Source organism: Tasmannia lanceolata, unplaced genomic scaffold (genome assembly GCF_043159265.1).
Source record: "Tasmannia lanceolata isolate RefF3 unplaced genomic scaffold, GAP_Taslan_0.1 ptg000018l, whole genome shotgun sequence".
NCBI lineage: Eukaryota > Viridiplantae > Streptophyta > Magnoliopsida > Canellales > Winteraceae > Tasmannia > Tasmannia lanceolata.
The window spans coordinates 22,382,418-22,397,071 of NW_027518695.1; the positions used below are offsets into that span (position 1 = coordinate 22,382,418).

General features: G+C 39.2%; 1 long non-coding RNA gene across 1 annotated transcript; it reads left to right on the forward strand.

The window, feature by feature from the left end:
• Positions 1–1,733: 1,733 nt before the first annotated feature.
• Positions 1,734–3,216, forward strand: LOC143851520 (uncharacterized). The gene is made up of 3 exons (XR_013236373.1): positions 1,734–1,751; positions 2,741–2,859; positions 2,940–3,216. It is a non-coding gene; the product is annotated as an uncharacterized LOC143851520 (long non-coding RNA).
• Positions 3,217–14,654: the final 11,438 nt, after the last annotated feature.

The window sequence follows — 14,654 nt, forward strand, 5'->3', positions numbered from 1 at the left end:
TTCGTTTATACAACAGATTGTTGTGTGAAGATTGTAGATAACTTATTTAGAAATTTGGATGCTAACATCTGATCTGATGATTCAAATTGATTTTCCTAACTAATATGCATAAGTAGGAAATTGGAAACTATACATTGATTCCTCTCTTGACATAAAATATTTGCTTAAATTTTGTTCAGCTTTAAAGATAAGAAAAACGTTCTATATATTTTCTCCCTTACCTTAAAAATCATGTTTGATTCGTTATGGTTGGATATGTTGCAAGATCCTTGTGGTTCCTATTATTTTTAGTTTTGGAAATTGTTTTTATTTGCAAACAATTGCAATTTTGATTTTTTTTTTATGTCGAAAATTTTCTTCATCTTCTGAATTTGTGTTAATTATATGATTATGTGAACAGAGATTGATGTGATAAAGTTGTGTATTGAAAGTTTTTTTTTTTAGAATTTGATTTCACTGGAATGGATAAATGTCTATACCAAATGTCCTTAATCAGCTATAAGAAAACTGGAGTTAAAATTTGTACTAAATTATGAACTCAAATTTTTGGAGGTTTAGGTCTGGAAGTAAAACACACAATATCATATATGACGAAATTCAGATTTTAGCAATATATGAACATTAGCCTTTTAACAAGATAAAAAAAGAATAAGAGAGTTCTTGATTTATTTGAAAGTTATAGGCAGATGATATATGTCTTATTGTTGTAATTTTAGCTTGGTTTTGTCTTTCAGGTTACTTAATAATAATTCTTTTTTATATGAAAAAGAAAGGGGAATACTGGTGTTTAGTTTATGAGATGGAAGATTTTTTTTGAAAAAAATTCAGACTGTGAACCATGGTGAATATGCTAATGTTACTGGTAATTCTAGTATTTGTGCAAGAATATTTCGTGTTATTAGAATGTAAACTTGTGAGTTGAATTTGAAACAGTTAATCAATTTAGAAGGGCCCGGGCTGTGGAAGTGTATTCGTTGGGCTGATAGGATAATAAAGGATAAAGTGGTTTTCTCTATATGTCATCATATACTTTATCTTATTCATGTGTTTTAATGGTTTTGGATCAATTCAAAAAGGGGCTCCATATGTATCTTTCAATTTATGGTGCTAGAAACAGTTGTTGATTACATAGATAGAACTGGATGTTCAGTAGATAATCAAAGAGTCATGCATGCACTCCCTCAGGTTCTAGGATATTTACCAGTTCGGCTCCTTCAATGGGAATTAGGTCTCGTACATATGATGTAACCTTTGTAGTTTTTTTTTCTTTCTACACTGATCTTGTTAATTTATAGATAAGCATGATGTTCTGTTGTTCTATTGCCTAAAATCTCATTTCAATTCTTGTTCATAATGCATCCTTGAACGATGCAAGCATAAGAACTAATTTTCTAATTTCACTTTTGTACTCAAGAATATCTAGGGGTGTAGGTCATTCAATGGACTCCAAAGTGGTATGTTGTATATGAGGTTTCCTTTTAATCATGTTCTCCAAAATGTGCATTTTTCTTCTCTTTATATCCCTTTAGGTCTTGTGTCGATTTTTGGATTTCATTTTCAATTTCTAAAGTTGCCTCCCTGAACTTATTTATGCAAGTTTTTCTTAGTTTGTGTTTATGCTTAAATGTTTCATTTCCTTGAAGAGAACTGCTAAGGCTTCATCTATATCTGTAGGATTTTTTTTCATTACCTGGAAAGTCTTCATTACCGTTTACTGTAGCAAAGGCTTCATTACCGTTTACTGTAGCTAGGTGGGCTTTTTATATACTCAACCATTTCTTGTTTCATATGTAAAAATTCCATGATTTTTCCTTCAATTCATTTTCCAAAGTTTGAATAGTACAGTTGAAGGCCATGGTTCTCATTTTCATGTAGATTATGTTTGTAGAAAACCATAAAAGGTTTTTCTCTTTCATTTTTACTGAACTGCTGTTGGTATGAATACTTTCCTCTCTTTTGTTAAACCAATGCTTTTCATTGTTTTGGGACTGATTATTTCCAATTCCTTTTCTTTCGGCTTAAAAAAATGATAAATGAAGTGAATGATGATGAATTTAGCATAATCTGTAGGTTGGTTCTTTGATGTAAATATCTTTAGTAATGGATTTCTTTCTTATTGTCATCCCAGGGTGTTCATAATAAAAGTTTTCCATCTCTTTATATGTTGAAAATGTTTTCTAGTTTGACAATTTTTAGACACAAATTCCAAATTCAGATAAATATCACAAAAAAAAAAAGGGTCATCTCATCAGTTCCCTTTCTTTCTTCTTGGATAATATCATTTCATTTCATCAGTGCATTACCCCAAATACCCATGTAAAGTTTAATCACTTTGACATGGTACCAAAGTGCTCATAGATACAAAATAGGATCAGCTACAGATATGGTTTGAATCATGGGAATGCGAGCATGTAGATGTCAGCTTATTACTCATAGTTGTTGAATGAATAAGTAAGTCCCATCATCTCCTGATATAGTATTGAGCATCATGAGTATTTTAGCCTTCTTCAAAGTAATTTCACACCCCATTACAAATGAAGATTTCTTGGCCATTGGCAGGCTGAAAGTAATTCATCATGGGTATTTCAATCATTTCAGGTTCATTCTGCGTTTGCTTAAAAGAAGAAGAAAAATCCTTATAATCCTTGCCCCAAACGAATCTTTTACTCAACCTATTAGAATAGTTTAATTTTCTTATGTTGGGTGTGATGTTTACTGTCAAGCAGTTTTGGTTTTGCAGGGGGGGCGGCTACTGTAAGGATCAAATTATATACTTATGTTGATGTTAGTGATGTAGAAATGGATCAACTCCAAATTAACATGCTTGATTCATTATTAAAAAATTTCCCTTAAGAGAAGGTAATTATCCTTATCAATCAGATTAAATATTTTACCTTGTTGAGTGTGTTGCATTAACCATTTGTCCCCATTTACCACAGATATACCAAGGCCGGAGAACATTTTTTCTCTCCAGAGCTAGGCGTTAAAAAACTTGAAGGTGCCACATTTTGGGAGTTGTGGATGGGATTCTATCAGAGTCTTCACACTCTTCAAAGGGGGCTGTCCCTTATACATTGGTACTACTTCTGATGAAGCACTTGTATCTTTTAGTTTGATAGTTTCTTGTTATTTGAATCTTTGTGATATTTTTGGCAAAAGTTCTTGAATGATAGTTTGATTGTTTCCTGCGAGCAATTAGTTGGAGACATTGTAAAATTTTGCCCAGCCAGTCTATGAACGTTGCCAATCGTCCATTAACTAACTGCTACTCATGCTCATCACTAGGAGGCAGGGAGAGTCTGTTCAAGTTTTTGGTCTGTGATGAGTTGACATAGCACAATCTAAAAGTAATTCACACTAGTTGTATTAAAGGGTATAAGCACTAGCTTGTATCTGCTTCTGATATCTGTGTTAAGACCAATGGAATATTAAAAATAGCTCCACAAATATATATTTTTTTCAGCTTCAAAACGTCCTTAGCTAAGCCCAAGCAGCCGGTGATGTTTCAAGGCTTGGACAAGTCTTGTTCAATGCAAGGCCGGACACACTACAGGGTCTTTGATTCACATTTGGGTTCTACCTCATCATCATCAAACATTTTAACAGTCAATAAGCATTGGTTGAGGCATTTCAACATGCATATCACAGGCAAAAAATTTCTTTTAGGAGTATTAAGTTCCAAAGATGATCTGTAATAGCCTTTCACAAATTGAATATAGATGAATTAAGAAAATTGTGAGAGAGAGAGAGAGAGATGATCAGCCTTTGATTCCACTAGGTGACATTGCACATGTGAACCGAATAGTTCAAAGAAATTATTTCAAATGAGTTTTAATTGGATATGAGGGAAATTGAAATCAAATCATAAACTTATCTCGCCAGTTTTTTTTTTTTTTCTCTGTTCTGATCCATGTTGCTACCTTGTTGTTCCTTCTTGCACCAAGCAAATTATGCAGAGAAGATCTTCTCCAAGATTTAAAGAAAAACTGAATTACATGCATATTCCTTGGATCCATATCTTAAGAGGATGCATAGAAAACAAATAGCATGCAGAAATTCAAAGCTATAGTTTCCCCAAGGAAGATTCCATTGAATTCATCAACAAGTAGAAGACATGGATGGGCAAAAAAACAACAAGTAGAAGACAGAGAAATTCAGTGCTCAATATCAAATCGATGGGCAAAAGGATGCTTACTGAATTTTAGGAATCACAAGACAAAATCACCAGAGAAAGTGAAGAAATAGATCTCACTCTCTGTGGTCTCTCCTCAGATGGAGCTTTGATCCCCAAATTCAAAATCCAGATGGCTTTTCTTCTCAATTTTCCAAAAGTTACTCTCAAATGAAAATGACCCCTATTTATACTAATCCTAATATAATAAAGACAAAAAATACCCATCATCCTAAGGGCTATTTAGCTCACTAGCACACACCTTATTACGTATGAATGAAAAGAAATAGACCTCCTGATGTAGGATCATCTACCGAAGATGATGTAGGGAAGAGACTAGGGAGGAGTTTTAAATTCCAGTGGGCGAAGGGTCCCTTGTTATTTTCAGCTTCCTTGAAAAGGCCCAAAACAGTAAGATAAGGAAGAGAGAAGATTTCCTATGTGCCACACGTGTGATGGTACTTTTTGCTTTTTTGTGCCCTCAAACGGATTAGGAAGGTCGCTTCCAAGGGAAGAAGAAAGAGAAAGCATGAGTGAGTGAGACAGTTCTCAACTTTGTTTTGAGAGACGGTTCTCAGCTTTTTTTTATGCATTTTCTGAAAGTTAAAAGACGAAATGCTACCAAAATTAAACGAAAATTGCTAGAGTTGAAGAAAGCATTGGAGGTTTTAGAAATATCAGAGCACCCTCGTAATTATACAGACTTTTCAGGTTGGAGTCTCAATGAGGTAGACCTGGCAAAATGGGATCTGTACCCGCGGGTACACCTGGCCCGAGGGGTACGGGTACCAATTTCATTACCCGCGAAAAAAAAATACCCACACCCAACCCATACCCGTGACCCACGGTGGGTCCGGGTCGGGCATTGGTGCCTGCGGGTTACCCACCATTAGGTTTTCAACTTTTTATTCTCAAGGCCTAAATCCTAAACAGTAAAAAATAGACTGTGGGTGGGCCAACAAAAAAAGTCAAAGCAATCAGACTATGTGACTGGTATCTTTGGTTGTACCAAAACAAACACTTGTTAAAGTAAATGAAAAATTGTATGATGAATGGGCGTATAAACATGTACTCATCATCCCATCCTTGATATTTGATCCAACATCAGCTGACTTGTTAAGAAGCTGCTTTTGGATTAAATATCAAGGCTTGTACATCCATGGTACCACCTTTATGTGTTCATACACCCATTCATCATATAATTTCTTTTGGTGAATATATATATAATTTCTTCTTTAAATTTGCCGGGTTACTAGCGGGTATACCCGTACCCGCCCGGGTGGGTTCCGGGTTCATGAAAGGCTACCCGTACCCACGCAGATATTTCTTACCCGTACCCGCCGGTACCCGTACCCACGCGGGTTACCCGTTTGCCGGGTCTATAATGAGGGCACGTTTTAATGAGGGACTTTACAGGTAGGCCCCACCTGTACTTTTTCTCCCAAGTACCTCTCTTTTCTCTATCAATGAACATGAACCTTTAAAGAAGGTACTCACTATAAATTTTTTTTTTTTTTGAAAAAAATCATTTGGGCCAGCTAGTTCGACGATGTACACCGTTGATTTACTGGCCCCTACGTTAATCGTCATTGCTCATAAAGTCATCTCTCTAGGATTATCCAAACCCTCTACAGATCGGAGCGTTAGGATCATCCTATAGAAATGATTTTTGGGGAAAGGCCTATTTACATTGGGGGCAAATGACCGGTTTGGATTTTGGAATAAGGCGTGCCCCAATGGATGTTCTAATACATATGCATTATATGGGTTTTGTACATAGGTGCACTTTTTCAACGATCTAAACCATTTAGTTGTTAGGCCCCCAATGTAAATACGGTCGTACCATGAAAAAAATTCATCTCATAGGATGATCCTAATTTTTCAATCTGTAGAGATTTCTATATTTTGTACTTTATCTACAGATTAGAGGGTTAGAATCATCCAATGGAGATGACGTTTAGGGCACAGTCCAGTGCCCCGACAATTGAATTGTTTGGATCTGTTCCTCCAAGATCCCTGGGGCGTGGGGTTGCTCTTCATCGTTATCCGTGTCGGCCGTGGGTCCCTTCTCCTCATCATCTCATCGTTGGGGCACGCTGAGTCCAGTCCTACAGGGTAGACTCTGATGGGTAATGCCGGAATGGATGAGGATCCGGGACTCCTAGCTTGGCGATTCAAGTTTCTTCCGATCGAAGCTACCAGTACTTCACCCACCGGCTGAGTAGGTCGTTTGGATCCCTATCGGGTCGACGGAGGCGTCGTTGGTGGGCCGAGTTGTTCCACTCGGGGTGCGGCCTCAGCCCCCGTTCAAAGAATCTTTGGAAAAGGCCAGGTCCGCCACCTATCTGGTGAGGGTGTAAGTCATCCGGTTGCGAGTGTGCCTATACATCGGGTCGGGATGTTGGGCTCGCCACTGAAGGTGATGCCTGACTAACATTTGGGGCAATGGTAGCATTTTGGGTATTTTGAGTGCTTCTTCTTGTAGCCATGACGCTTAACCCCCTTGTTTTTTGTGAGGACTCAGTCTGGCGACTCTGGCCCATGATGGGTGCCAATCTGTTGGGGGTCGAATCTGGCTTGGCCCGATCGAAGGGTCCTTCCATAGCATTTCGTGACTCATTGGTAAATCGACTTTGATTCTCTATCAACCAATAATGTGGGACCATTAACATGATTAAAACTGAACCGTTGAAATCTAGGCATAACATGGTATTGCTTCTACCACTACGTTAGTACGGATATGGTTTAAAAATGAATAGAATAGTTGGCAATTTATCTGATATAGAACACTCATATCAATAAAATGATTTTAACCAATTGCTGAAAAAAGCAAAAAACAAATGGTAGATGAGGCAGAGTAAAGGTCGGCAGGGCAATTTGCAATCAAATGAAGGTTAGAAATGCCCTGAGTTGGTACTCAGGGGAAACCCTTTGACACTCGAGTCAGTAGTGGCTACAAATAGGGCTATGAGTCAAGTGCTTGGAGCCTCAATGTTCAGTCTCCTGTCCTTGGGTTCAGTTAATGAAACGGAATCGAATTAAATCTCCTCTTTTACTGGTGCGAGGGTTTTCCATTTATATGTGGAGGTTCGGCTATTCACGGGCGAAGGTGGCGTAGTTGCCAACTTGCCATGACAACCCCTGGCATTGGTGCATGAGTTGGTGTTGTAGGATTGTTCAAGCACTGCATGAAAAGGGAATGATTGAATCTGACACCGTAGGCTTTGCATGGCGATGTTGTCAAGGGCGGAGCTAGGAATTTACACGGGAGGGGGGGGGGGATAAATTTTGGGGGGCCGTTTACCATTACCGGCGTTCATGAACTCCGGTAAACTCTTTTTATTTGTTTGGGGTAAAATCGGTATACTCGGTACCTACATTCGCAATCACTCTCCCAGCACATAACAGGGTCAACATAAACTCATATATAGAACCATCGCCACCGACTCACGACAAGACGCCCACGGCATTTCCCCCTAGGCTAGCACCGAGATGGACCAGATACGATCGCGGGAATCTCGCCATCAAGCGATCAATCCGGGCAACCGTTACGCTTAAGGCGCTCTATTCAAATTCAAAACATCCCGCCAAGGCCACCATCCACGATCTTCACCCAGAATTCCAGGAAATCAAATCTCAATGATTTTATCCTCCGCCTATCAAGCCCCACGTGGGCTAAATCAAAGGCCTGATTAGTATCATGGAGATTGCGGATCTCACCCCTATAAAAAGGCATCTACACACTCAAGCAAAGGATAGAATCCATTTTTTCGCTTCTCCGCTGGTCTGGTAACTTGCCTTGGCCCTCCACTATTCTTCGTCCATTATCTGTGTGATCCATCTCTGACGTGAGTGTCGAAGTGGCCGTCCGGAGCCACAACTTCGGGCCCAGTGACGCCTTTTCTGTGAGCGCAGGTTCACAGGTTCGACCATGCTAGTACGTGCAGTCATATTTTGGGCACCATCAGATTGGCACCATCCGTGGGACCTCGATGCCAAAGTCTAAAGCTCTGAAGGCTCCCTCTCAACCTAATGACAGAGTAGCAACGAGAAGCCAGGCAAGTCAACGAAATCAAGACCAACCAGTGGAAGCGACAGAAGTGGTCATCTCTGGGGATACTCTGGTCACCACGACCACCCTCAACCAATTTACGCACCAACTGGGAGACGTCGCCAGCGCCTTCCAACAAGTGCTACAAAGACTCCCTTCTCAGTCGGTGGCTCCACCACCACCCATAGTTTCGCCTGTTGAGGAGGCACCCTCCGTCGAAGTCGCTGAAGAACAAGAGTCCTCTGAAGGGTGGAACCCCAGAAATCGAAAGTCTCACTGCCATCGACATGGATATGCATCAATCACCAGCCCACCGCTGATCATCGTCAGACGAATTGCCAACGGAGGCGCGACGAACCGCTAGCAGAACCAACACTTGCAAATTTCGCTCATCAAATACCTCCTCCCACTGAGAGAAGCCCGATCAGAGGAAAACCTGTGGACCCCGATCCCGAGAGAGGCGGGGGACGAGTCCTCAAAAGTCTCTGGATCATCCACGTGAAGGAGAGCTCTACCAAGGAACTCTCGAAAGAATGCCCCTCACAGCATGAGTGGCGATGTAAAGTGAGATACCTCTCGATTCGGGGACTAGCCCGGATTCGAGACGTACTTGAAACAAAAAAAGAGTCACCATCCAGGGAAGTCGGCCCTAGATCCCATACTATGTTCTGTTGCAATAAATAATCATAGATACAAAAGATTTGTGCCTGGTTACGAATTTGGAAGGTCCGAAGAGCACATCATCCGCCCAAGTGCAAGCACCTGGTCTCTTATGCCATTTATTTATTGATTTTGAAGTGTTTTGGCTGAAAATCATGTGAAATGGGAACATATATCTCCGAGAAGACGTCTACCTAATCATGCATGTCTTGAAGATGAATAATAAGCACACACAAAATAAATGAAAGAAGTGTCACCTAAGAGTAGCTAGATTATGAATGTCATGCCTAAATGATGTCTAAGTTCGGTGTGCAACCACACACATGTTACAGCTAAAGATATAAGGTCTGCACAAAATATAATAAATACGATAAGCTAGAAAGATAAATGAGCTACAGCTAAACATATGATCAAGGTAAATAGCAGGTAAATGCTACAGCTAAGCATGAGAATAAGTAAAGAAATGATCACACACTATCATAATCATATGCAAGAAATCATAATCAATATACAAACACAAACCTTAAAGTACTAACAACAAACCCTAAGACTCTAAGGCCTAAACTCGAGTCTTTGGATGATCTGATGTTCATCTAAAGAAGCCTACGTATCCCTGCCTCTTACAGGAATCAAGGCAACGTAGTTCTTCGCCCTATTCTAAACTATGATGCCTAACCCATCTAGGACTGTTGTCCTAGACTCGACCTAAAAGACTTGACCTGTTGTTAAAGATTCTTTTGCGATTATTTAGATTCAAGTGAATTGTGAATTTTTAGGACTCCCTATATGCCCTAATTAGATGCAAATTAACCTAGTCTAATGTAGGTGGGCCCTACATCCTATGTATAACTAAGTTGTGTCCCTAGGAAAAATAATGGGTTCACTAGCGCATCCTATTCTAATCATCAATCGGCGATGTGGATCCACAACTGACCAGACAGAGGCGTAACCTACTCCTAGCTAGGACAGACTCCTAGTTCTAGAACAAACACAATCAGGACAGACTCCTAACTCTAAGACACCCCAAATATCTAGGACAGACTCCTAACTCTAGAGGAAGATTTTTTTGAAAAGATTTTGAAGAATTTTTTGTATTTTTGGAATGTTTGAAATATTTATTTTTGAAGGTTTGACTGAACTTGGGACAAGAATCCCAAGCTGCCTATGTACCTCGTGGAAGAGGATCAAGCCGACGTAGTTGGGAATAGACTCTCCTAACTACACTCCTAATGACCCAAGCCTTTTGAGATTTTTGGTTTTTCAGATGTTTTTCAAGTATTTTTTACTCAAGAGGACAGAATCCTAACATTATAAGGGTAAGACAGACTCCTGATATCTCGCAAAGGACAGAATCCTATACTTTGTGAGGGGTTAGACATAATCACGACTCTGCAAGGGTTGGACAGAATCCTATGCCTTGCAAAGATTGGACAGAATCGCATGACTTATAAAAGGTTGGACAGAATCCTAACCCCTATGACGATAGGACAGACTCCTGAAAGACTGACTCTCTAACTAAGGACAGACTCCTATGCTAATGAACTATCGTTAATTCTAAGAGACGGGTGCTATCTAGACAAAGTATGTCTTCTAAAATAAGAGGATAACTAGGGCCAATGAGACAAAGTCTGTCTCCTATGGGAGAAACAACTAACTCTAGTGAGACACTGAATGTCTCCTATGGAGAGCTCCAAGTATCCTTATCATTGCCCTTGCAATGATAAATAGAGATATGTATCCAGAAGGCTGAGCTAGCCTCTAACTAATGATGGATGTTCTGACATGAGACTACGTAAGTCTCCTATGTGTGTTTCACTAATGAGACAAAGTATGTCTCCAAAGGGTTTGACTTTAGGGTTTGACTTTCTACTGAGACATAACTTGTCTCTCTAAAGGGTGGGCTCTAAATGACTCTTTCATTGCCCGTGCAATGAATAGGGGAACCTAAGGTCTTAAGGGATATACATCTAAAAGACTGGGCAAGTCTTTTAACTAAAAGAGGGGAGTGCTACTTGGACTGAGCAAGTCCCCTAATGATGGGCTTGGGCTAACGCCTTCATCGCCACTGCAATGAAGGATCTATGGTTTAAAGGTGTCTAAAAGAATGTCTAAAAGACTAAGCAAGTCTCTATAGAGAGCAGAAAAAAAGAAGGGGGTACTACCGAGACTAAGTACGTCCCCCTAAAGGATGAGCTTGCACTATCGTCTTCATTGCCCTATGCGATGATAAGGGCTAATGAATAACAAGGGAAAAAAAACTAAAGACTAAATTAGTCTCTATACAAGGAAAGAGGGAAGAGGGAATAGGGGTTGCTATACTGCTATTACCATAAAGGATGAAGGGTTGCTGCCATTATCACAAAGGGATGAGGGGCTGCTATTACCATAAAGGGATCAAGGGCTGCTATTACCATAAAGGGATGAAGGGCTGCCATTATCACAAATGGATGAGGGGCTGCTATTACCATAAAGGGATGAAGGGCTGCCATTATCACAAAGGGATGAGGGGCTGCTATTACCATAAAGGGATGAAGGGCTGTTATTATCAAAAGGTTGTAGGGGGTGCCAAATTCAAGATGTGTGTAAGGGCTACCATTATCAATCCAAATATAGAAGAAAATTAATTGAAATAAAGAAGACTAGCTAATTTAAAATAATCATCTGAACCCTTTTCTCACTTAACCTTAGCAAAACCAGGAAACAAAATATCCCTTTCCTACTACTATCTCTTACTAAATGGATTTCAAAGAGAGAGTGTTAACAATAATATATAAAGCAAACAAAGACAATAAACTAACAAAATAAAAAAGATACAAAGTAAACCATCTATACATTAGAGATTTCATTTTCACATTCTAATCAACCATTTGTAGTGCTAGAAATGAGTAAGACCAATCAAAAATATTCGATTCAAGGAAAACTGATGGGGAATATACAAGTGTTTATGATTACAAATGTCTGTGATAGTGCTAGTAATCAACCATTTAATACAACTTAAACACTTGATAACCATATTCATTAAGAGACTAAAAAAAAAAGATTTTTGTACACAAGAATGTATTAAAGAAACAGAGTCCAGGCTTCTATTTACTTAAAGTTTAGAGAAATTACTTTGGGTCTAAAAACAAATGGTTTGGTCAAAAACCTAATCAGCTCCGGGCTTAAAAAAATAATAATACAGAGCATGCACTTTAAGGTTTCCAAATTTATAAACGAAAATTTCTATTAATCATACAACCACAACTATTGAAAAATAACAACAAATTATCAACTCAAATAAAATTTCTACTAACTGTGCAGATCGAAGAGGTATAGTTCCACTAAAAAAAAATTCACTAAATCAAATTCACTCCATCATTCTGCTAAAATCTTACAATTAAATCAACAATATACGTCTTACTAGAGTCATGCAAAGATCTACATACATAAATGAAATTCTGAAATACAATCGTAACACATGATCACTTAAATTAGCCTATTTTCAAAATTAAGATCAGTACTTTGTCTAAAACATGGAAAGAAAAAAAAATACTCGAAAAAAAAAATCGAATTTAATAACTATCTCCTCTGTACTTATAGAAAGAATTGAAGAAATCATCAACTTACCTGTTTGGAAAAACAAAAATTCTGATATGATGAGGTTTTTACTCCAGATTGGTACGAGATGAAGTCTGACTATATAGAAGCTCTTGAATTTCGATGAACTTTGCCAAAAAATATCTTGAAGAACGGCCGATCCAAAGGCTTTTGATCTCTTCCAGTGATGATTTAAGACAAAATTATTCAAATCTGAACTAAAAGAAACTAGATCTATACTTAGTATTCTCAAGTCTCTATGATTTGAAAGTAAAAATTTCCAAATTTAAAGAAGAAAGGGAGTGAAACAAAGGAATGATCAGAGCTTGGCCTGAGTTGCCGGAATTCCGCCGGAGAAGAAGAAGAAGAGGAATGAGGGTTAGGGTTTCGGCAAATGGGGATCTCTCTCTCTTTTCTCTCTGCAAAAGCTTTGATAGGGTTTTGAAATGAAATCCCTAAAATGAAAGTTTAACATGATATTTATAGACATTTTTGGGTATTGCTATTGGCACTACCATTTTTTATAAGCGCGCAGTTGCGCGAAAATTGATGAACGCACTAAGAATTGTGTCTTATTCGGACCCGATTTGTACCTCACAGGATAAATGCACCCCCCCTTTTTCATTTGCACTGCACTTCTTGCCCGGCTCGTTCGCTAGGCAAACGTGCTCGAATTTTGATGAAATTTTGAAGGGACCTTGATAGGACCCTAACCTAGCTTAGGGTGAAATTTGGGATCCTATTGACTAATTTGATGGGGTTTTGATTAAGACTTGGTGGTTTAGGGTCCGGTCAAAATGGGGTGTCTACAAAACCCCACCATCGTTGCTGACCTCCAACGTCAGGTAAAGGAACTCCAACAGCAGATCAAGGCACCGTGTGACCCAGACCTCCTTGCTGAATGGGACAGTGAGGTCGCCTCTTGTGGACCCCGATCCGAGAGAGAGGTGGGGGACGAGCCCCCAGCTGCCTCTGGATCATCCACGTGTGAAGAAGAGCTCTACCAAGGAACTCTCGAAACGGATGCCACCCTCATAGCATAGCACGAGTGGCGATATAAAAAGAAAGAGATACGTCTTGATCCGGAGCCAAGGCTCGAAACCAAGACGTACCTAAAATAAACTTAGATTCGTCATCTATGGATAGGCCATGAAACCCCAAAAATAAATATGCTATGTACAATAGATAACCAGAAATATGTATGGGCTCGTGCCTGATTACGAATGGAGAAGGTCCAAAGAGCACCCCCAATTCATCCGAGTGCAAACACTTGGTCTCTTATGCCATTTATTATTAACCTTGAAGAGTTTTGGGCGAAAATCATGTAAAATGGGACCAAATATTCTCGAGCGGACGTCTACCGAAACATGCATGGCTCGGGGATGGAATAATAAGCACACACAAAATAATGAAAGAAGTGTCACCTAAGCATAGCTAGGTTTTGAGTGTCATGCCTAATGGGTAATTAAGTTCTGGTGGTCAAACACATGCATGCTACAGCTAAAGGTATAAGGTCTGAACATGAAAGTAAGAAAACACAACAAAACATACAATATGACTCGATATCATACACGACGCAACACAACAAATCCTAAGACTCTAATGATTAAACTCGAGTCCTTGGATGGTCTGATGTCCATCCAAAGAAGCCTACGTATCCCCGCCTCCCCAAGAATCGAAGTCACGTAGTTCTTCGCACCTATTCTAAACTATGATGCCTAAGACATCTAGACCTCTATCCTAGACTCGATCTAAAAGACCAGACTAGTTATTAAAGCATCTTGTGCGATTATTTAAATTCCAATGAATTATGAATTTTAGGACACCCTATATGCCTTAACTAAATGCAGGTTAGCCCTAAGCTAATGTAAGCGGTTCCTACAACCTATGTGTAACTAGGTTGTGTTTCCTAAGAAAAACAAAGGGCGGACTAAAGTATCATATTCTAGTCATCAGTCGGCGATGTGGATCGCCAACTGACCGGACGGATGCGTTCCTATAACTCTAGGACAAACCCCTAACTCTAAAACAAGCACACAACAAACAAACAATACATCAAGAACAAACCCATGACTCTAAAAAAAACTCTTTACCTAGGACAAAGTCCTAACTCTAGGGGAAGATCTTTTCAAAAATTAAGGTTTTGTTTATTCATAAAGGTTTAAAATGCTATTTACAAAAATCTGGCTGGACTTG